Source organism: Elaeis guineensis, chromosome 6, assembly GCF_000442705.2.
Source record: "Elaeis guineensis isolate ETL-2024a chromosome 6, EG11, whole genome shotgun sequence".
Classification (NCBI taxonomy): Eukaryota; Viridiplantae; Streptophyta; class Magnoliopsida; order Arecales; family Arecaceae; genus Elaeis; species Elaeis guineensis.
The window spans coordinates 14911276-14933982 of record NC_025998.2 but is presented as its reverse complement, the minus strand read 5'-3'; the positions used below and the strand labels follow the sequence as shown (position 1 = coordinate 14933982).

Sequence of the window (22707 nt, the reverse complement as noted above, 5' to 3'; positions counted from 1 at the left end):
CCTAGTCCAAATCTAGTGGCACAATTCTTTTCTTCAACATATTCGGAAGAGAAGAGAAGACTCCCAATCAAAGTCTTCTTCCTTCCCTCCTCTCATATATTCCTTTTTTCTTTTTTTTTTTACTTTTCCATCCTAACTTTAAGATTCATGCTGGAGGGTAAAAAAATATGGGTTAATCTTTCAAAGTTCGTAGGATATTGGACTCTTGAAGAACCAGTGGAAGAGATCACCATTTTTCAAATACCCCTCAGGCTCTTGTTTGGTTGAACCGGCGATTTCAACGTGGATAGTAGTTTCGAAAATAAGATGGGTGAGGGGGTACTTTTGAAAATAAAAAATAAAAAAACAATTAAAAAAACCCAAGAATTTGCCCATAGCAAGAGTTGACGTGATTTGCATTCATGCGTCATGAGAGTGCTAACAACCATGTAGTGCGGCCACAGTAAGCCACTCTCCTCTTTGAGCATTGATGGCGCTGATGAGTCGATCAAAATCGAAGCCAAGTCCCATGGTGATAAACTGATATTGGTCATCCTCGGATACTGGTTCGCTGATGGCAGCAAGAGCATCAATTATAGATCTTGTTTCTTGCAAGTATTTTGAGATTGAATGAGTACCACAACAAAGTGCTTCGAGTTGGAAGCGAAGAGCATGTGCACAGGCAGAATTTTGAGCAGCATAAAGGTGCTCCAAAGTGAGCCAAGCCTCATGAGCAGATTGGATTCCCATTTGTCCAACGGCAAAGTCGGCAACGGTGCTAAAGCAAATTTGTGCTTGCAAATAATGTAATCTCCTCAATCGCATGAGATTTTGCCCCTTGAGTACGTTTATGGAGATCAAAGAAGCATAAACCATACCTCTCAGCTTGGATTTACAGAGAGAGGTTGCTAATGTATAATTATTCTAATAAAATCTTACATCTTGATCTATGTTCAGGCAAGATATTGGGTTAGCAAACATTAGATATATTTGACTAAAGCTGAAGCACATGAAGGCCTTCGCAGAAATAAATGAAACAGGCCCGGCTTTTACCTTCGGAAATCCTATGCCTAGACCGCTAAACCCTCTCGAACTCTAGATCCCCTCCTTTCTCTTCACCTCCTTTCGACCATCAATCGCACTGAACTTCACTTCTTTCCCATTCCAACGTCGTCAGAGCACGCTTCGGGACTACTGGGCCGAATTCGGAGAAATTCAGGCCGAATTTAGCTTAACTTTCTGCTTTTAGACTTCCTGCAAAAGTATTTGATGGGTGAAGATGGCAATGGGCTGGGCTGAAGCCTCCATTGAAGTGCTAATGGGCGAAGATGGTAAAGACCTATTCAAAGTTACATCGTCCGCCAGTGGGCTACTGTGAGGACTGTTCCCCTAAATGGGAACAATTCCAACGACTTCTGATTTAATTCTATCTCAACCGGTGAATCTGGGAGAATGCTGCTCGGTCAAAGAAAGCTGAAAGAAAAGGAAAGTTCCATTTTCCTTTCTATTTTCGAGAGGGCAAAAGAACAAGCATTCATCGCCTCCTCCACGGCAACTTTTATTTTATTTTATTTATAATACAAAGATAGCAAATTTTACATGTGAGAAAAAAAAGATAATTAAGATATTCCTGATACATTATACAAGCTATTCTCTCGACGTCTATTAGCCATGCTTGCTGACAATTGCTTCTTTCAATAGTTTTAATTCTCACTCACCTAGAGCATTGCTAATAGTAAAAAGATAACATTACTGCCCAATAACAGAAGCAGTGGATAAAAAAAATCAAATGGCACTCTCAAATGTCTATATCCTAGCCTCTTTACTGCTGTTTTCATTATACTAAATAAGTTAAGACTTATCACCAATTGAGCTAAAGTAGGGGCTCCAAAAGCAATGATGCATAAAAGAATGCTGATATGCTTGCTGCTGGGAGGCAACGCTGCGCAAGTACCTATCGCGAATGCAGTGGTCATGCCAGCAAATGCCACCATTTGAGAACTGAAGCCGCCCTAAGGGCTCGACTGCGAGAGTAAATATCAAGTGCCAATATTCCTGCATCCATGAACCAGAATGTGGCTAATATGGAGGAGAAGAATGTGAGGGCATCTGAGACTAGGAACACCTTAAAATATATTCTTTTAATAGAACTGCTATGCCACGGTCTGGATGATCATCAGCTATGTATCCCCCGGAGAGAGTGAAACCAGCAGCAAATGTTACCGTAGCAATCAACACCGAAGCGATCACAAAATATTTGGGTACACCCAGCTGTTCAGTGATTACTTGGTCCTCGATGGCGTTGAGTGACTTTTCTTTGAACTTTTCATCGTCAGATAATTTAACCCCTTTTAAATCATGCAATTCTGGTACGCCGGTCGGAGCTTTTATTGTAGTCAAGCAGGAAAAAATATAGGCATACTCTGGAAGCTACGGTACAAGAACAATTTTAGAAGATAAAAAGAGAGGTCAGTTGAAAGTTTGAGAACCCTACATGCTTAGTTAACAGTAACATTACACTTCTTATGATCATCCCAGACTTGATGATAATATATATTTATTTATCTATAAAATTCTTTTTTTGGGTATAAAAGATAAAGTAATTCTGAATTGCTTCAAAATATTAGAAATAAAAGGTGCCGTCCAGCGAATGGAGGACCCGTTAACTACATTAACATTTCTTATCAATGCTCATTATGAATATTCTCTACCAAAAAAAAAAAATATCATTATTAAGATTTGTATGCAGAAAAATATCTACGAGCTGTGTGTGCGCGTGTGTGAACTGAAGAATAAATGCTCCAAGCATATTCAATGCATCCTTGTGATATATATATATATATATATATATATATATATATATATATATATATATATATATATATGCACGCGCCCGTGAATTGAAGAAAAAGTGCCCATGCTCCAAGCATACTCAATGCATCGTAGTGGTCCAATTATTAGTTGGATCAGTTCTAATGGACCACGCTAAATCTTTGGATCCGTGTGTGCGCTGCGTGAGGAGAAAATATAGCATGCACAAGGTGCAAGTGAATCAGGATAAATTCTAGAGCATATGCACGATGAATAATACGCAATTGAGAATTAGTGAAACATGTGCGGCGTGTTATCCATCGTGGGATTTGATGCGGCCGGACCTAAGCGAGGGAGACTAAAGCTTGTGATGTACGGCATCTCAGTCGACAAGGAAAGGTGTCTTTGGTTTTTACGTGACTGACCATGCCCCGTTATTTGCTTAACAAGCCAAACACATACGAGGTAGTTTAGAGTTTACCTTCCGTAGGGCCCACCCCCAGCGAACTTTATGGAAGCCAAGTCACGAGGGGTGAAGCCGCGGTGGTTGATAACGTTGACGTCCACGTCTTTGTCCCGCAGAAGAAAATGCACGGCCCCTTCATCACCGTTTAGAACAGCTAGGTGTGACGGTGTATTCCCCTCACTATCCCGGTCATTTAATCTGGTCTCCTAGAGATAATTTTCTGGACTATATCTAATCATCCTCTTTGAAAAAGAAAATTCTTTCCCTCTTTATCTAATAATTCATATGTTTTGGGGCACTGCTGTAAAATCTGATCAACTATAGAAACACTTCCCCTCCTGGCTGCAACGTGTAAAGGAAATGAGCCTTCGCCATCTGATAGGCAGGCTGCATAGGGGTCATGCTCCAATAATGCTTCACGGTATTACGATGACCTTCTAAGGCTGCATAATGAAGAGGAGTTCTCAATAAGGAATCGATATATTTGGTGAGCATCGGATTCCATTGCAATATGTCTTCTGTAATTTCTGTCATGTAAGTGTCATGAAAGGTATCGTGAGTACTTACGCTACATGATCTTCATTGGTGCTTGCACAAATTAAAAGCCACGACATTGCATTCCATCTATATGTTCTGCTTAATGCTCTGCTTATGCATATGTTAATTAAGATATTTAGTTGAATGGTGAATCATCACAATATATAACATCAAAAGAAGAAAAACCACAAAGTTTGTTTTTTTGTTACAAGGGAAGTTATGCATGGTGACCATCAAGAAAAGTTGCCAAGTGAACCTCGATCAATAAGCCTTAATGAGTATGAACAACACTAGCTGAGTAGGGGGACAAGCTAATCCATTGCGATGTCTTGGCACCCATTGGCCGCATCTGATCCTACCAATTGTAGTTAGTAGTTGCTTAATTCCTAGCCTTCGTCTTCCGAGGATGTGGGATAACTAGGTGGTGGAGCTTTCCTCATATTTGGTTCATTAATTTTTCTGTAAGTGATGTGGATCTATTTTGTTGGGGGTGTACAGTTGCTGGCCCCTATGTTCCTGGAGGGTCTTGTTTTGCTTCATTGTTTGTTTTAGCCTTTCTTGTTTCTTTTGTGGTTGCATCCATTCATAAAAAAATGTGATTTGTACTTCATGTAAAATGGTGGTGATCTATGTTGCGCTCAGGATTCGATACCACACGATACAATAGAAAAAAAAAACAAAACAAGAAAGACAATATAAATATGTGAATTGCCTCAAGTTTATCTTCACGGGGCCTGCAACTTCACTATGAGAGAATAAAATTAAATCAATATAAGAAGAACTCACCACTTAACCCTTGTACAAGAGTCTCTCAACAAAAAGTCTCAAAATCTTCACAAAAATTCTTGAAATCTTTGTTGAAGCTTTTTTGTATCTCCAGGACGTCGCCAGCTTCCCAACGCAACTGACGCTCATCAATCAGAGTTATATAGACTTCAGAAACTCCAAAATACTGTTATATTAAGAAATAGAGTCCCAATCAAGTCTAGAACCATCCGTGGCCGTCCGATCGTGACCGGCTTCCGCACCAAAGCCATCCGATCGTGCAAAAATACCTTCTGATCACTCCTGATCATGCTAGGATTATCCTCAGCCATCCGATCATGATCGATACGATCTAGCTGTTGGATCATGCAAAAAATAATATAAACCGCATGTGGACCACGACTTTGGGCCATGCAGTCCCACGGACCGCACGGTGGACCATGCAGGAGCACTGGGCCTAGACACCCGCACGCACTTGTCCGGCCCGCACATGCTCCCACGTTGGGCCTGCTCGTGCGCTGGGCCACGTGGCCTGCACGCGCGCATCATTCGGGCCCGACTGCGCCACCATCGATCGCCGCCGCCTCGTGCACTGTATCGCCGCTCCGAACCTTCTTTCGCACGTATCTTCTCCGTTTGAACTCCGTTTGGACTGTTTTTGGCTTGTTGGACTCCGTTCATCATCTTGGATCTCGCTATGGGCTCAATATGGATCGAATCTTAATGCATATTTTCTAACAATCTCCATCTCGACTCGATATTCGATCTCCATCTATCTCTAAGAGCTTGTGATCCGTCTCATCCCCACGCCCTGGGGCATGCCTGTTATCTCATGGATGGGCAAACGTGAGAGTCGAGCAAGGCCCCCATCCCACCTCCATCATGGACTATATCCACTCGGATCAAAGATCTGCTCGGGTATCATCCTACGATAATAGGAATCTCACCCTGCAACGTCACCTCTCGTCCTTCCGAGTCTCCCATCTAGTGTCCGATCCACCTCCATCTGGAGCTCTACCTTGCTCTGGACTCCTTCTGACTTCTGAAGTTTTACTTTGCACTAGGCTCCCCGTCAGGTAGTAATGTCCTCTCATCCTCTTCTTCTCCTCCAGAACAATTCTATAGCCATGCAACACCTTCAGGATTCCTCTACCAGCTACCGTCCTGTAGCCTCTTGAATCTAGTCTGCTTAGTAAAATAAGATTTCATCTGAAATTGAATATGTATCAGACCTCCCCAATCTTCTCACTGCATCATCATATGTCCTCCAGCTGTTCGTTCTGATGCCTCTGATTGCACGGCTCGATCCATCCGATAGATAAACAATGCCCTCACTGCTCTCCAGAGAGTCAAACTGCTCCTCTCTGCAACATACATGATAGGTGCATGCAGAATCTAAAATCCATTGTTGGAAAGAAGTAGATATCTCATCAGATATCTCCAAGGCATCACCCTCTGAGTCGCTACTGGGCGTCGCTATAGTAGCCCTCATCCGATCTCTAAGTTGAGGGTAATTCTAGCTAGATGCCCCAACTCATTCACTAATAACATTTGGTGTTGCTCAAGTCTCTCATCCTGGACTTGGACCGCTCTCACCATGATCTCCTGTCGCTTGTCTGCCACCTTCTGCTCCTCTAGAAACTACCAAAGCTAAGCTGCCGCCACCTGAACTCGAAGCTGGATTTTCCTTCTGAGAATCTTGTTCTGGAGAATCACCGTAGTAATCTCATCCATCTTGATGGTGCTCTTCCCACTAGAAGAGCAATTACCAAGGATTGATACGAAGAGGAAAGCGATGCTAGCAAAAATAGTGCCCTGATCTTCTCCTCAATTTTCTCACCAATGCTGAGGAGGTCATGAGAATCTTCTGGAAGTGGCTGAGATGCTCATACACGCTCTGTCCCTAATCATCCGTAGCTGATAAAACTACCTCCAAAGAAAGAGGGTATTGGTGAGAGACCTCGTCATGTATAACTCTTCGAGCTTCGACCACAGCATCATCAGGAAAGTCTCGCTAAGCACATGGATCACCACCTCATCCGTTAGGTACAAGCGGATCGTACTTACCGTCTGCATTTGGAGCCACCTCCAATCCTGTACCTCTATGGTAGTCGGTTTCTCCTCACACAAGAGAGCATCTATCAACCCTTGTTGAATGAGCACGTCCTTCATCCTTACTTGCCATAAGGAGAAATTACTCTTTCATCAAATCTATTGATCTCCATCTTGATTGTGTTTATCTTCTCATCTTCTATCTCGACCACCACTGCAACCTACGCTCTGGCACCACCTTACTCTGATACCAATTGTTGCGCCCAAGATCCAGTACCATACGGTGCAACAGAAGAAAGAAGAAATAAAATAAAAAATATAATATAAATACATGGATCGGCCTCAAGCCTACTCCATGGGGCATGCAAGCTTCACTATGAAAAATAAAATAAAATCAATACAAGAAGAACTCACCACTCAATCTTTGTACAAAAGTCTCTCAACAAGAAGCTTCAAAATTCTCAAAAAACTCTCTAAAATTCTATTGAAGCTTTTTTGTACCTTCAGGACTCACTAGCTTCCCAACGCAACTGAGGCTCGTCAATCGGAGTTATATAGACTTCAAAAATTCTAAAATATGTTATACTAGGAAAAGAGTTTCAATCAAGCCTAGAACATCTATGGCTGTCCGATCGTGATCAGCTCACATCAGAGCCATCGATCATGCAAAAATACCCTTTGATCACTTTTGATCACATCCAGATTCTCCTCAACCATCTGATCATGATCGACTATGATCTGGATCGTCGGATCGTGCAAAAAATAGTCCGAACCGCGCATGGACTGCGACTTCGGTCCACATGGTCCCATGGATCGTGCAGCGCCCCACGATCCATGGGGGACCGCATAGGAGCGCTGGGCCTGGGCACCTGCGGCATTGGGCCGCACACGCACATCTCCGTGGGCCCAATCGCGCCACCATCGGCCATCACCATCTCGTGCACCATGCCGCCGCTTCGAATCTTCTTTCACGCATATCTTCTCCATTTGGACACTGTTGGAGCTGTTCTTGAGGTCGTTGGACTCCGTTCGTCATTTTGGACCTCGCTGTGGCTCAATATAGATAGAATCTTGAGGCATATTTTCTAACAATCTAACCACCTGTTGTCGGAGGGGGGAAAAAGCAAGATTGGTATATGCATAAGTTTGAGTGCTTGATTACCTGGACTCTTGACTGCTACATGCAACACAGTTTTCTTGTCAGGGCCTGAAATAAATTCTAAAGAAGCTTTATCTGAGGAGGAAGACTGCAGCAAGGATCTGGCTACATTGAAGGATCTTGTCATCATGGCTAGATAGAGTGGTGACATGTCATCGTCATTCAGCATAGATGCCAGTTCAGCATCCTCCTCCATCATATGTTGGCCACACTCTCATGGTTATATTTGACAGCCTCATGCAAAGCATTAGCCTTATCCTTGTTTGTTGCCCTTAGCACTATCTCTTGATCCAGTTCTCCCTTGCAGATTGGATAATTAGGGAGACTATCTTATCATGTCCGGCTCTTGCAGCACAATGCAGTGGAGTGTCGAGCCACAAATTTTCTGCTTCCAAAAGAATCTCTCTTTGTGACAAATCTCTTAGGCAAGCTCTAAATGTTCTAGGCTAGCAACAATATGGAAGGCCTTATTCCTCTCATGTGTCACTCCAAGGAGACAGTTGGTAACTTTTTGTAGTGTAACATCATCTGATAGTGTAATTGTGATCGCCCCATCTGAAGCTTCTAAAGAAAATTCTTTTTGTTGCAGTAGTTCATCTAGAATTCTTTTATCTCCCGTTATTGCTGCTTTGACCAATTTACGATCCATGCAAGAGGATGGGACTTTGTTCCAAAGATCTTCCAAACCAGCCATAATTTCCGCAGTTTTCTGTGCTCCAAGGATTGCTCTCTCTCTCTCTCTCACTTGAAGGGGAGGCAATAAAGCCCCCAAATTTATTGATGGAGAAGTACTTACATCAGAAGACGTCGCAAGAAAAGATATACAAAAGATAGGCAAAGGGAACGTGCCTGCAAGGATGAGGGAATCTTTTTGTTGTAAGAGGTGGAAGGAAAGAGCTTCCCCCAATTAATTAAAAGAGAACAAAGAATAATGTGTTAATTTGGAAGAGCAAGCAAGAAAGAAAAAGTAATGTGATGCAAGAACAAAATTTAAACTCTATTTAGAGGCTTCTAAAATATTATTTCACATTATTCTTTAACAAGTTCTATGAAATAAGAGGATAGAAGTATCTCACATTCACATGTAGCTATGGGGTCCTCACAGAAAAAATTTGATGTTGTTGCTACTGGCCAATTTGAAAGCTATCCAAATCCAAAATGGAAGAAGTTCCATGGTAATTGATGTCATGCCAAAAGGAGATTGCTTACTAAAGGTGTCTTGTCCTCAAGCCCGCTTTCTTTCTTTCGTAACAATAAACCAACCACACGATGTGCAAAATGATAATGAAAATGGAGATTTAGCTTTTTGAAACAAAAGAATAATAAGCACTTAAGAAATAAAATAAAAAAATAGAGACACGATACTAACCTACTCAATCATTTTGATTGTTGTAGTATGGACTAGCACTTCAATTGCGGGAACAAAATAGATGTGAGGTTCTTTTTTTAGTCTCTTATTGCCATCAATTACCGTGACACAAACTTAAGTTTGAAATTTTTCATGTGCAGAGAAAAATAAATAAAAACTATGCTCGATATCATTTCTATTTTTCTTTTTAAAAAATTTGGAAACAAAAATCTGTTTTATTTTTTTCATATTTCTTATATTAGAAAGTATGTTTGGTTCCCTATCTCTGTTTTTCTTTTTTTAAGATAAGATCTCATATTTTGGTAGGCAAATATTATCATAATTATTATATTATATTATATTATATTATATATTATACAACTAGAAAATCTATCAAAATTTATTATAATAATTATATATTATAATTAAAATAAGAAAGAATTATTTCATTGAGGATTTTTTAAATATTATTATAAGTATTATAATGTTACATATTATTATATGATAATCATAAAACCATATAATATTATATAGCAATAAATATTATTATAACTATATATTATTATATAAATATTGTAATGTAATCACTAGGTATCATATATATAATTATTATAATAATTATATATTATAATAATTATATATTATAATTAGAATAAGAAAGAATATTTCATGAGGATTTTTTGAATATTATTATAATTATTGTAATGTTATATATTATTATATTATAATAATAAAATCATATAATAGTATATAGTAATAATTATCACTATAATTATATATTATTATATAAATATTATAATATAATCATTAGATGTTTCATATTACTGTTAAGTTGTTATATTTTAAAAATTAATTGTACTTAATTTCTCAGAGATATTTATCACTTACTAAGCCCGTAAAGCTTAGTTCTTTTTTTCTTGTTTTATTGTTTCATATCCAAAAGACTATATATATCAGTCTTATGAGCGACACTATAAAAAAAAAAAAACTATTAGCGATGATTAACTACCATCGCTAATAGTCATTTTGTTATCGCTAATAATAATAGCGATAGTATGCTATCACTAAAAATCTTATGAAAATATCCTCGTCGCTAATTACCATTATTAGCAATGGTAAAATTACTATCGCTAATAATAGTAATTAGCGACGGTATTAACGATAAAAAGTCATCACTAATAATTTTTTTAGTTAAAATATTAAAAAATTATTAATGATGCCGTAGTTGTCCTATTGCTGTTGTTAATAATTTTTTATTTTTTTAATTAAAATTTTAAAAAACTATTAGTGATGGCATGCCATCACTAATAGTTTTAATTTTTTTTAAAAAAATTTCATAATTAAATATTTTAAAACCTATTTTAGTCACATTAACAAGCAATAATATTTTTTAAAATTTTATAAATAAAATAATAATTATTTAATATAATTATAAATATAAAATTAATTATATTATATTAAAAATATAAATTTTATAATTTATAAATTTATACTACTTTATAAGTATCAAAATTATATATATATAAAAAAAATCATGTAAGATCTCCTCATCGTCCTCCTCATCCTCCTACTTTTGTACGTTCTTTCCAGCGGTTGGTGGATGAGAGCCGGATGTCTCAGTATCCTATAATGAAGAAAATAAAATATTATTAATAAGTTTCGATATGAAAGTATATATGTCAATACGAAGATGTATATTTCATATACTACTTCGATTCTCGAATAGATTGTTCTTATACATTTTATTCGATGATATGAAGTTGTAGACACTTCCGACCTATCATTTGAATAGTTAGATTGAATTTTTACCTCCTAGATCTTCTTTTCAAACTCAAGCCTAAACATATGAAGCTTTAAATATAAAAATTTAAAATAAATAATAAAAATTATTAATAGACTTACTTATTGTGATGGCTGTGATAACCAGCTCAGTTGATCGCATAAATATGGATCTCAAAAATTTTAACGATCGTATCACGAATAGCATCTCGAAAGCTCTGAGGTTGTTGGTTCAAAGTCTTGTATGACCTCCTACATATGTGCATCAGCCCACATCTGGATCATCGAGCCTTGAAAGGAGTATCGAGCTACTGGAGCATCGAAGCTATGACTGAATCCTATGATCCGACTCCTACTCATCCCTCCGGTGGCTTTGTAAATGTGCTGCAACATGTCCTAAACAAGAAAGTATTACCTGCAGCAAAAATAAGTGATACCAATATAATATATAAAGCCAATGAGGTCATAGCAAAAAAAAGCTATAGCAATCTGTGAAGTCATTTTCTTCAATATCCATTAAGTTTAGATCATTATTAGAAAACATAAGTAAGCAACCATAAGTATATAGCAAGAAAAATTCATCGGCATCCATCAGCTTTAACACATCATTTAGAAATAAGAAAAAAAGACCATAGCAATCTGTAGAGCCATTTTCTTCAATATTCATTAAGTCTGGATCATCATCAGAGAAAATAAGGAGGCAATCATAAAAATATAGCAGGCAAAACTCATTGGCACCCATCAGCTTTAACACATCATATAGGAATAAGAAAAAAAGACCATAATATATCTCGTACCAAATATATCACTTGTTTAGCATACCTCATGCCAAATATATCATAATTATGGGTAGCCTTTATCTTTGTTAGGTAGCTCACCGACAGACCATACCAAAAAGAATTAGCAACATCTATAATTATGATAATTAAATTATTAGGTACTTGTATTTACTGTACCAAAAAAAAAACTACCCACAAGTAAAAAATATAAGGGGCTATTCTATTATTTTCAATATTATTTAACACAAAATACTCCAAAGATACTTAACTTTAATTATGGTATTGCCTCCTAGCCCAAGTTTCAAAGTACTATACAATAGGAATAATAGAAATTAAATTATTATATGCCTACAGTACCAACTCTTATACTTTTCTAATGTAAAATGGGAACTATCCATAAAATGAGCAAAAAATTTTTGAGACATGTGACATCAGGAAAAATTAAACACCTAACAAAATCAACATAAAGAAATAGGATTGAGAGATACCAGGAATCCATAATGCCATTATCGAAATCAAAAGCTTACAGTAAGTACAAAACAAATTAACATGGCCTTTATGATATTAACATATTTAAGTGCATAAATAATAAGTACCATTTCAAATAGAACAGTTTGTTGTTAAAGGAACTTTGCTTTAGTTTCAAAGATGTCTAATTTTTTTAAAGTAATTGAAAGGATTGCTTGAAGGTCCTTAGCATCATCCTAGGTCTTTGCACCATATAATCCAACCAGAAAGAAGAATCAGCACAAACATTAATGACTCAAAAGGATGGTACTTCTATATAAAATAATAGTGACTTATCAGGCTAACCTAGCCCAATAGCATACACCAATAAAAGAAATCTCTATGACCTATCTCCTTTGCACTAGCTTCATATCTGTGAATGTAAATTCTTTCAAAGTAATGCACAACCTCACAGAAGGTTAAGGAAGCATTGTGCACCTTTTCATGAAGACAAAATCCTGACTTTAGCCCAACTTCAACATGGCTATTAAACAAACAAATCATATCAAGCTGTCAGCTAAGAAAATCATATCAGATATCTTGATTTAGATTGAAATCACAAAAAAATAAAGTAATCAAGAAAATGGTGAATTTTTTTGGTAAAGTCAAGTATTTATACCTTTATAAATATGTTCCACAACAATAGCTTTCAAATAAGCAAGCACACAAGGATGCAAACCCAACCCCGACACATAAACAAAAACAAAAAAGAAAGAAGAGGGTTTTGGGGGGAGGGGGAGGCTATCGTGGGCAAGCGGGCCTGGGGGGAGGGGGCAGTGCGGTGAGGCGGAGGCAGTGCCGGGGAGGGGGGAGGGGAGAAGGTGGCAGCACTATGCTTAGGGTTGTTGGGGGGGAGGAGAGGGGGGAATGAGGTCGCCAGGGAGGGGAGGGGGGCAGCACAGTGCGACAAGTGGGGTGGGCGGGGGGGCGGCGGGTAGGGCGAGGGAGGGGGGAGGGGGCATCGGCAAGGGGAGGGGTGGGGGGAGAATGGAGAGGTGGCAGGGGGTCAAATCCAGCAAGGGGAGTGGCGGGGGAGAAGGGGGAGGTGGCGGGGGGTCTGATCCAGGAAGGAGAGGGGCGAGAAATGAAAAGGGAGGTCGAGTGACGGGACGCCGGCTCCGAGAGGCGGACAGGAAGAAGGGGAAGCTTGAGGAAGTGGGGGAATGTTGGATCCAAGGTGGCTGTGACGACATTGGGGTTGAGGGGCAGAGTTCGGGGGCTTCGACAGTGGGGTGGGGCTGGGAGAAGGCAGATCAGGGCTTGGGGAGATGGTCGAGTCTCTGGGAGGTGGGAGGCGGCTGAGGGGCTCGAGATCCCGCGGTCGGAGGCTCGAAGAGGCGACCGAACCGGAGGCTTGGAGAAATGGGATCAAGTGGCCGGGGGGCTCGGGGAGATGGTCGGTGGCTCAGGGTAGCAAGATCTGGTGGCGGGGGAAAGAAGGACACCAGAGGTGGGGGAAAATGGGGGCGGTGGCGGGATGAGCAAAAATAAAAAGTGGAGAACCGGTGGGGTGTTTTTAAGATTAATATTAGGGACGGCATTTGCCGTTGCTAATAAGAACTTTCCATCGCTAATAATCCTATAACTAAATTAAAAAAAATAAAATTACTTTATATTAGTGATGCAATTTACCATCGTTAAAAGCCAAAAATACCATCGCTAATATATTTTTTTTGCGATGGTAAATATGTTGGTCATCATTTTCTGTTAGTAAAAGATATTATTATCGATGGCAAATTTATTATCGCTAATAGCCATCGATAAAAATTATTTTTCTTGTAGTGCGATTAGTAAGGAGTATAGAATTTTAGGTATTATTTGTTTAGCAATCTTTAAATAAAATTATTTTGGATCTTTGTTGGATTTTTGTTCTACTCTTATTAACCTTAGAGAATTTATTTTTCTATTGCATAAAAACTAGTGAATTTATTTTTACCACTGTCTGAGTTGAATTGATGTATTGATATAAAGACGGGCCTTATATATTCTTTAAGATTTTGTCTTAATGTACGGTCATCATGTATCCGATCCGAATACTGGATTCGAGACATGACAACTACTTGCCCATGTACAAAGGGTGCTGACTTATAAAGCTGGTGAAAGTCTTTTTGTGGTTGTGTTAGAAACCAAGGTTCAAATCTTATCTCAAGTTTTGGAGATTAGGGGTATTTGGTGAAGGCCTACACTCTCACAATATGCTGTCTACTGCCTATAGAAGCCTATTCTCCAACCCAAAATAATGATGATGATGATCATGATGATAACAATAGAAAACAAAATAAACAAAACGAACTTGCCTTCGACCGAAGTATTCAAACATATATAATTAGATGTTCTGGAAGAGCATACTTACAGAAGGCACGTTCTCACATTTCTGCAATAAAAATTCAAAAGAGGGGAAAGATCAGGATATAACTTTGCAAGGGGGAAATGGGGGGATACATAGTAGAAAGAGAAAAGTTTTTACATATTTTCTTCTTGCAATCCCACCAGACGGAACCCTGGCCATCAATCTGGCCATTACCATCGACAACGAAGGCAGTAATGTTTGTCAATGAGATCCAACTGGTGCTAACTTTGGAGGATGTGATAGCCCAGCCAGCCAAACGAAAAAAAAAAAGAAGGAAAACAGAGGAGAAGAACTCCCGAAGGGAGTCTTCTTCCTCCGTTCACCGGCTCCTAATCGGAGTCGGAAACAAGTTTCCACCGGCTCTATTTAAGGAGGAGAACCCTCCTCTCTCCTCTCATCGAGAAATCCCGGGGCAAAACGGCGGCAATCGCTGGAAATTTCTCACGGAGACCCGTCGCCGTGCCGTCCAATTTCTCGCCGGAAAAGCTTCGCCGGCGACGGAGGTAAGCCTCCTCCTCTTCCTCTCTTCTCCCCCTTCCTTCCCGTGCCGATGTGCACGCTCACCGGCGACCGGAGTCGTCGGATTTTGTTGCGGAAGAATCTTCCTTTTTATCATTTTTCCGTCGCCGGTGGTCACCGTCGACCACTGGTTTGGCCACCCCTTGCCGCCGGATCATCTCCTCTCCTGCCGACGATCGTCCCACGCCGGCTGTGCCGCCGGCCGGCCACCCAACGAGGGGACCTCAAGGTCCCCTGTTTCAGCCCAAAACATGCCCACGGGAAGAAGAAAAGAAAAGAAGAAGAAGAAGGAAAAGAAAAGAAAAGAAGAAGGAAAAGAAAAGAAAAAGAAAAGAAAAAGAAGAAAAAGAAAAGAAAAAGGAAAAGGAAAAAAAAAAAGAAAAAGAAGAAGAAAAATAAAATAATAATAATATAATAATAAATAGGATTTTCTCTCCTTTCTCTTCCGTGAAGAAAAAAAAAAGAGAGAAAGAAAGAAAAGAAGAAAGAGAAAAATAAAATTAATTAATAAATAATGAGATAAATAATAAAATATGAGAAAAAGAGTTTCTCTCTCTTCCCTCTCTCTCTTCATCCTGAACTAGTATTTTCTCTCTCTAGAATCAAACTTTCTCTCTCTACTTTCTCTCTCTAGAATTCTCTCTCTAGATTATTTCTCTCTCCTAATATTTTTAAAATTTTAAGAAGAATGATGATGGATTTAAATGATTCTCGTAATGAATTTTTGATCTGTGATTGTCGGACGATACACCGACATCCACTTTGATCAGATCAGGTATTTTTAGATTTTATTTCTCATGATCTTATTTAATTATCCACATGATAATTTTAGCATGATTTGATCTGATCGATCAGAATTTGTTGAATCATATTGTCTGAAGAATTCAAAATGAGTTTTCTCTCTCTAAAATTTTCTCTCTCTAGAATTTTCTCTCTCTAAAGTCATTTCTCTCTCTCGATCAATTTCTCTCTCTTGATCGATTTATCAATGAGAAAATTATTTCAATAGTCCTGATCTGATTCTAATGAAGAAGCATGATCCACGATTGTCAGACAGCGTACTGGCACCCACCTTAATCTGACCATAAATCTTTAAATTTGATTATCTATAATTTCGATCAAGCCATGACTTGATTTGATCATGTTGATTTCACCAATTGAGATATTGGATCAATCGTAATGTTGGATTGTGTCACCTGATCAATTCGAATTGTACCTCATGAATTCTCTCTCCTCTGATTTTCTCTCTCCATTTGATTTTATGAAATCGATGAAGAAACCTCGGTCCTATCACTTCGAATCTGATTTGATCTGATAGTCAAACTTTGGATCGTTTAGGTCCTAATTAGATTTTGATTAGATGAAATTAGATGATCGGACCCAATCTAAACCGTTGAAATATGGTATTCGTATTCTTTCTAATTATTGAAATTAATTTTGTATAGGATTGTGGATGTTTGATCATGGGATATCATGATATGATCTATGAACAGAATTTTGGAAGAAAATTTATAGAATTATGTGGATTTATTGGAATGCATTTGAGGTAAGTAATGTTTCACTTTTTCTAGATTTATCGATAAATTATAATATATTTTTCTGACATGATTTGTGAAACAGTGCATGAATTGGATGAATGGTATTTGTTATGAAAATATCTTATTTGAAATGTTATGATGAAGCATGATTAAACATATTGATTTCATGATGCATTACATTGATTGATTTCGATACTACATGATTATATGTTTTATTATCGAAATTAGAATATGAAATATGATTTATGAAGAATTATGATATAAAAAAATATTATGAATTGACAATCTGACTATGTAAAGGACCCCGCCAATGGAGGCATATACGTTGGCAATTGATTGTCCTGAGGGTTTATGTCGCCAGTGAGACCAGCGACATGTCACCAGAGAGACCAGCGACAAACCGCCAGAGAGACCAGCGGTTCCAAAGGACATGGCTGCCAGATGATTCGCAGCCTACCGCAAGCAGATACGCGGTATTATGATCCTGCCACAGGGAAAATGTGGTCATAGCTCATGGTTGACGAAAAGAAATTGAAGAACAAAAGAAATTGAAATCTCGAAAGAAACTTGAATTTTCAGAAAATAAATAAATTTGGCATGAATTATATTGCATAATTGAAATTGATTTTGCATTGATGAACTCTATATGCTTATTTTATATAAATGATTATTTACTTATATGCCTGATGAAATCTGTTGAGAAGTGATCATTGCTTACTGGCCTGTCTAGCTCATTACCTCTTATTTTACTATTTTTACAGATGTTGAGGAATTAAGATGATACAAGATATGAATGGAAGAGTGATCAGAAGCAGTATCTTCATACTTTTATTGTAGGTTGAAAGGCTTATTGAATTTGATGCAAAGCCTTTGAATTATTGTTGAATTTATTGAGATATTAAAGAAAAAAATTTAGGTTGTTATGTTTTGGATTTAAATTATTGAATAATTATTCCGCTGTTGTTTTAGGATTAGCATGATAAGATGTCTTGCATGCTTATGGGAAGAGTTTTCTATGAGTATGCAGCAGTTGCCATGACCCTCAATTCACAATCTCGGGTCGGGGGCGTGACAATTATAGTGGTATCAGAGCATAAGTGGATGAATTATGAAACATAGAATCAGATATAGAATGGGTGTAAGTGGATAGATACTAGGGACATTATAGTGTAGATCTTTGATGATTGTAGTGGGAGAAATATTTAAAAATTTTGATTAAACATTGTGATTATGTATAAAAGAATCACAAGAGATTATGATATATGGAGTTTGAAATATAATGGATAATCTGTAGATCATGATATGATTAGTTAGATCTTGATCGAAAGTAATCACAAAAGGATTGACATAAATTTTTATTGTGCATTATGGTTATTAATTTGATCATTGGTTATTCAAGTGAATCGTAAGTTCAAATTCGATATGAGAATAATATTATGATATTATTTCTAGTTGAGAAGTTGACTATTATTGACAAGATAAAGATTTGATAATAAAATATTGTTCTAGGATGGACTAAGAAAAGTCTTTTATGATGCTTGATTGGAATATTTATCAAAATTGAATTTGGTATGTGGATCATATATAAAGTGGCATATTAGGATGAATGTATATTTGAGGATATTGCAAAGAAATTTATTGATGAAAATTGATTATGAGGTTGTAGAATATTCATCGTACTGGAATCTTTAATCATTATCCTTAGATCTAGATAATAGATCTTATTATGTCTCTTGAAGAGTACATGATGTATATGAAATTTCAATTTAAAGATTTCGTATCTAAGTTGATCAAGAGATTTTCTGATATTATTGTTGAGGTTGTTAATGAAAAATTGATATCTTTAAATTAAGATAAAAGATCTGATTTATATTTATTTCAGATTAAGGGATCCATGTGAATTTATAATTTAGAAATTTTGGATTTAAGAAGTGATATGGAGTTTCTTTTGCTTTTGTTAACGAGGTCTCTAATTGAATCTACTATTAAATAAAGATTTGATTTTTGAAGCTTGTATGATTGTTATGAAAGAATATTTGATAGATATTGAAGATCCTGATGATAAAATTTTAAATAATAATAATAATAATAATAATAATATAATAATAATGATGATGATTTGAAATTCATATATATTCAGATTATGTCCAAATTTGGTAGAGCATCGAAGAATTTTCTCGTTGATTTGACTTATAAAGATTTTTGGTTTGAAAATTATCGAATTGAATTGATATGAGAATTAAGATTTGATTCATATTGATTATAGTAAATCTATATGATGGTTTAAATATGATATTAGACTCAAGGGTTAATCAAGATTATTGTACACTAGTAAAAGTATGAATGAGAATCGAAAGTTAATCTTTGACTTCAATTGAAATTTGAAATTTTAGATCTTTTCTATTGAAAGGTAAAGAAATAATTTGATCAAATCTTTTTTTGGTGAACCTAAGAAATTTTGATTGTTAGACCAGAGTGCGCAGCGGAAGTATAGTAATCTGGATTATTTTGAGTAAGTCAGGAATATTGACCCTTTGAGTTAAAGAATTATGATAGATGATATGGTTTGATACAAAAATTCATTGATATTAGAAAGAATAATGTTAAAAAAAAATAATACAATAATAATTTGATAATGAATCGATTAATTAAGAGTTGTTAATGTTTAGATAAAGAAAATTGATATATTTATTTAGAATAGAGATATTGAAAATATAGTTTTGATTTAGATCAATTTTTGAGTTATTGATTTTTATTATGGAATGACTTAATGATAAAATTTGCTTCAAGAATTAAAATATTTAAGAGTTTGAGGGTTTGAGTAAGAAAATTTTGATGACTAGAAAATAGTGATATTGATTCAATCAACAATGGTGATACTGATCTTTATGAAATAACTTAATGATGAAGTTGTATCGAGAATTAAAATATCAAAAGTTCGAGAATGAGATGATAAATCTTCAACCTTTGAAAGTACGAATAAGAGAAAATATTTTTTGAATTTTGATTGATTGGGATGTCATCATATGATTCATAGAAGTATGTTTTCTATCTTATGATGGGTTGAAATTAAGAGTGGTTAATATTTTAAAATAAATAAATAAATGAATGATGATGAATGAAGTTCTTATGTAAGAATAGAGACATTGACCTTTTCTATTCACAAGAGATAGATTTGATTTTAATTTGAGTCATGAGATATTGAATATTAATTTTTACAGGAAATAAGATCATAATTTCAAAATCTTGAAACATTGAAAATCTTTGATATAGTGATCTTGATAAATAAGAAAATGGATGGTTCTGTTCAGATCAATATTTGATGTATTTACTTTTTCTTTATGGAATGATTTAAGAATGAATTTATATCAAGAATTAGAATATTGAAATATTTGTGGATGAGATTCAAGTAAGAAAATATGAAGATTCAGGCAAGAAAAATTTCGAGGACAAAATTTTTTTTAGAGGGAAGAATGTGATAGCCCAGCCAGCCAAACGAAAAAAAAAAAAAAAGAAGGAAAACAGAGGAGAAGAACTCCCGAAGGGAGTCTTCTTCCTCCATTCACCGGCTCCTAATCGGAGTCGGAAACAAGTTTCCACCGGCTCTATTTAAGGAGGAGAACCCTCCTCTCTCCTCTCATCGAGAAATCCCGAGGCAAAACGGCGACAATCGCCGGAAATTTCTCACGGAGACCCGTCGCCGTGCCGTCCAATTTCTCATCGGAAAAGCTTCACCGGCGACGGAGGTAAGCCTCCTCCTCTTCCTCTCTTCTCCCCCTTCCTTCCCGTGCCGATGTGCACGCTCGCCGGTGACCGAAGTCGCCGGATTTTGTTGCGAAAGAATCTTCCTTTTTATCGTTTTTTCCGTCGCCGGTGGTCACCGTCGACCACTGGTTTGGCCACCCCTTGCCGTCGGATCATCTCCTCTCCTGCCGACGGTCGTCCCACGCCGGTTGTGCCACCGGCCGGCACCCAATGAGGGGACCTCAAGGTCCCCTGTTTCAGCCCAAAACATGCCCACGGGAAGAAGAAAAGAAAAAGAAGAAGAAGAAGAAGGAAAGAAAAAGAAAAGAAGAAGAAGGAAAAGAAAAGAAAAAGAAAAGAAAAAGAAAGAAAAAGAAAAGAAAAAGAAAAAAAAAAAAAAAAAGAAAAAGAAGAAGAAAATAAAATAATAATAATATAATAATAAATAGGATTTTCTCTCCTTTCTCTTCCATGAAGAAAAAAAAAGAGAGAAAGAAAGAAAAGAAGAAAGAGAAAAATAAAATTAATTAATAAATAATGAGATAAATAATAAAATATGAGAAAAGAGTTTCTCTCTCTTCCCTCTCTCTCTTCATCCTGAACTAGTATTTTCTCTCTCTAGAATCAGACTTTCTCTCTCTACTTTCTCTCTCTAGAATTCTCTCTCTAGATTATTTCTCTCTCCTAAGATTTTTAAAATTTTGAGAAGAATGATGATGGATTTAAATGATTCTCGTAATGAATTTTTGATCTGTGATCGTCGGACGATACACCGACATCCACTTTGATCAGATCAGGTATTTTTAGATTTTATTTCTCATGATCTTATTTAATTATCCACATGATAATTTTAGCATGATTTGATCTGATCGATCAGAATTTATTGAATCATATTATCTGAAGAATTCAAAATGAGTTTTCTCTCTCTAAATTTTCTCTCTCTAGAATTTTCTCTCTCTAAAGTCATTTCTCTCTCTCGATCGATTTCTCTCTGTTGATCGATTTATCAATGAGAAAATTATTTCAATAGTCCTGATCTGATTCTAATGAAGAACCATGATCCACGATTGTCAGACAGCGTACTGGCACCCACCTTAATCTGACCATGAATCTTTAAATTTGATTATCTATAATTTCGATCTAGCCATGACTTGATTTGATCATGTTGATTTCACCAATTGAGATATTGGACCAATCGTAATGTTGGATTGTGTCACCTGATCAATTCGAATTATACCTCATGAATTCTTTCCTCTGATTTTTCCTTCTCCATTTGATTTTATGAAATCGATGAAGGAAATCGGTCCTATCACTTCGAATCTGATTTGATCTGATAGTCAAACTTTAGATCGTTTAGGTCCTAATTAGATTTTTGATTAGATGAAATTAGATGATCGGACCCAATCTAAACGTTGAATATGGTATTCGTATTCTTTCTAATTATTGAAATTGATTTTGTATAGGATTGTGGATGTTTGATCATGGATATCACGATATGATCTACGAACAGAATTTTGGAAGAAAATTTATAGAATTATATGGATTTATTGGAATACGTTTGAGGTAAGTAATGTTTCACTTTTTCTAGATTTATCGATAAATTATAATGTATTTTTCTGAATGATTTGTGAAACAGTGCATGAATTGGATGAATGGTATTTGTTATGAAAATATCTTATTTGAAATGTTATGATGAAGCATGATTAAACATATTGATTTCATGATGCATTACATTGATTGATTTCGATACTACATGATTATATGTTTTATTATCGAAATTAGAATATGAATATGATTTTATGAAGAATTATGATATAAAAAATATTATGAATTAACAATCTGACTATGTAAAGGACTCCGCCAATGGGGGCATATACGTTGGCAATTGATTGTCCTGAGGGTTTATGTCGCAGTGAGACCAGCGACATGTCGCCAGAGAGACCAGCGACAAACCGCCAGAGAGACCAGCGGTTCCAAAGGACATGGCTGCCAGATGATTCGCAGCCTACCGCAAGCAGATACGCGGTATTATGACCTGCCATAGGGAAAATGTGGTCATAGCTCATGGTTGACGAAAAGAAATTGAAGAACAAAAGAAATTGAAATCTCGAAAGAACTTGAATTTTCAGAAAAGAAATGATTTGGCATGAATTATATTGGCATAATTGAAATTGATTTTGAATTGATGAACTCTATATGCTTATTTTCTATAAATGATTATTTACTTATATGCCTGATGAAATCTGTTGAGAAGTGATCATTGCTTACTGGGCTGTCTAGCTCATTACCTCTTATTTTACTGTTTTTACAGATGTTGAGGAATTAAGATGATACAAGATATGAATGGAAGAGTGATCAGAAGCAGTAATCATAC

At 36.6% G+C, this 22707-nt stretch overlaps 1 pseudogene; it reads right to left on the bottom strand.

Annotated features, from left to right (window-relative positions):
* Positions 1-417: 417 nt before the first annotated feature.
* LOC140858732 (protein ACCELERATED CELL DEATH 6-like) lies at positions 418-8463 on the bottom strand (annotated as a pseudogene).
* Between the last annotated feature and the right edge of the window lie 14244 nt (positions 8464-22707).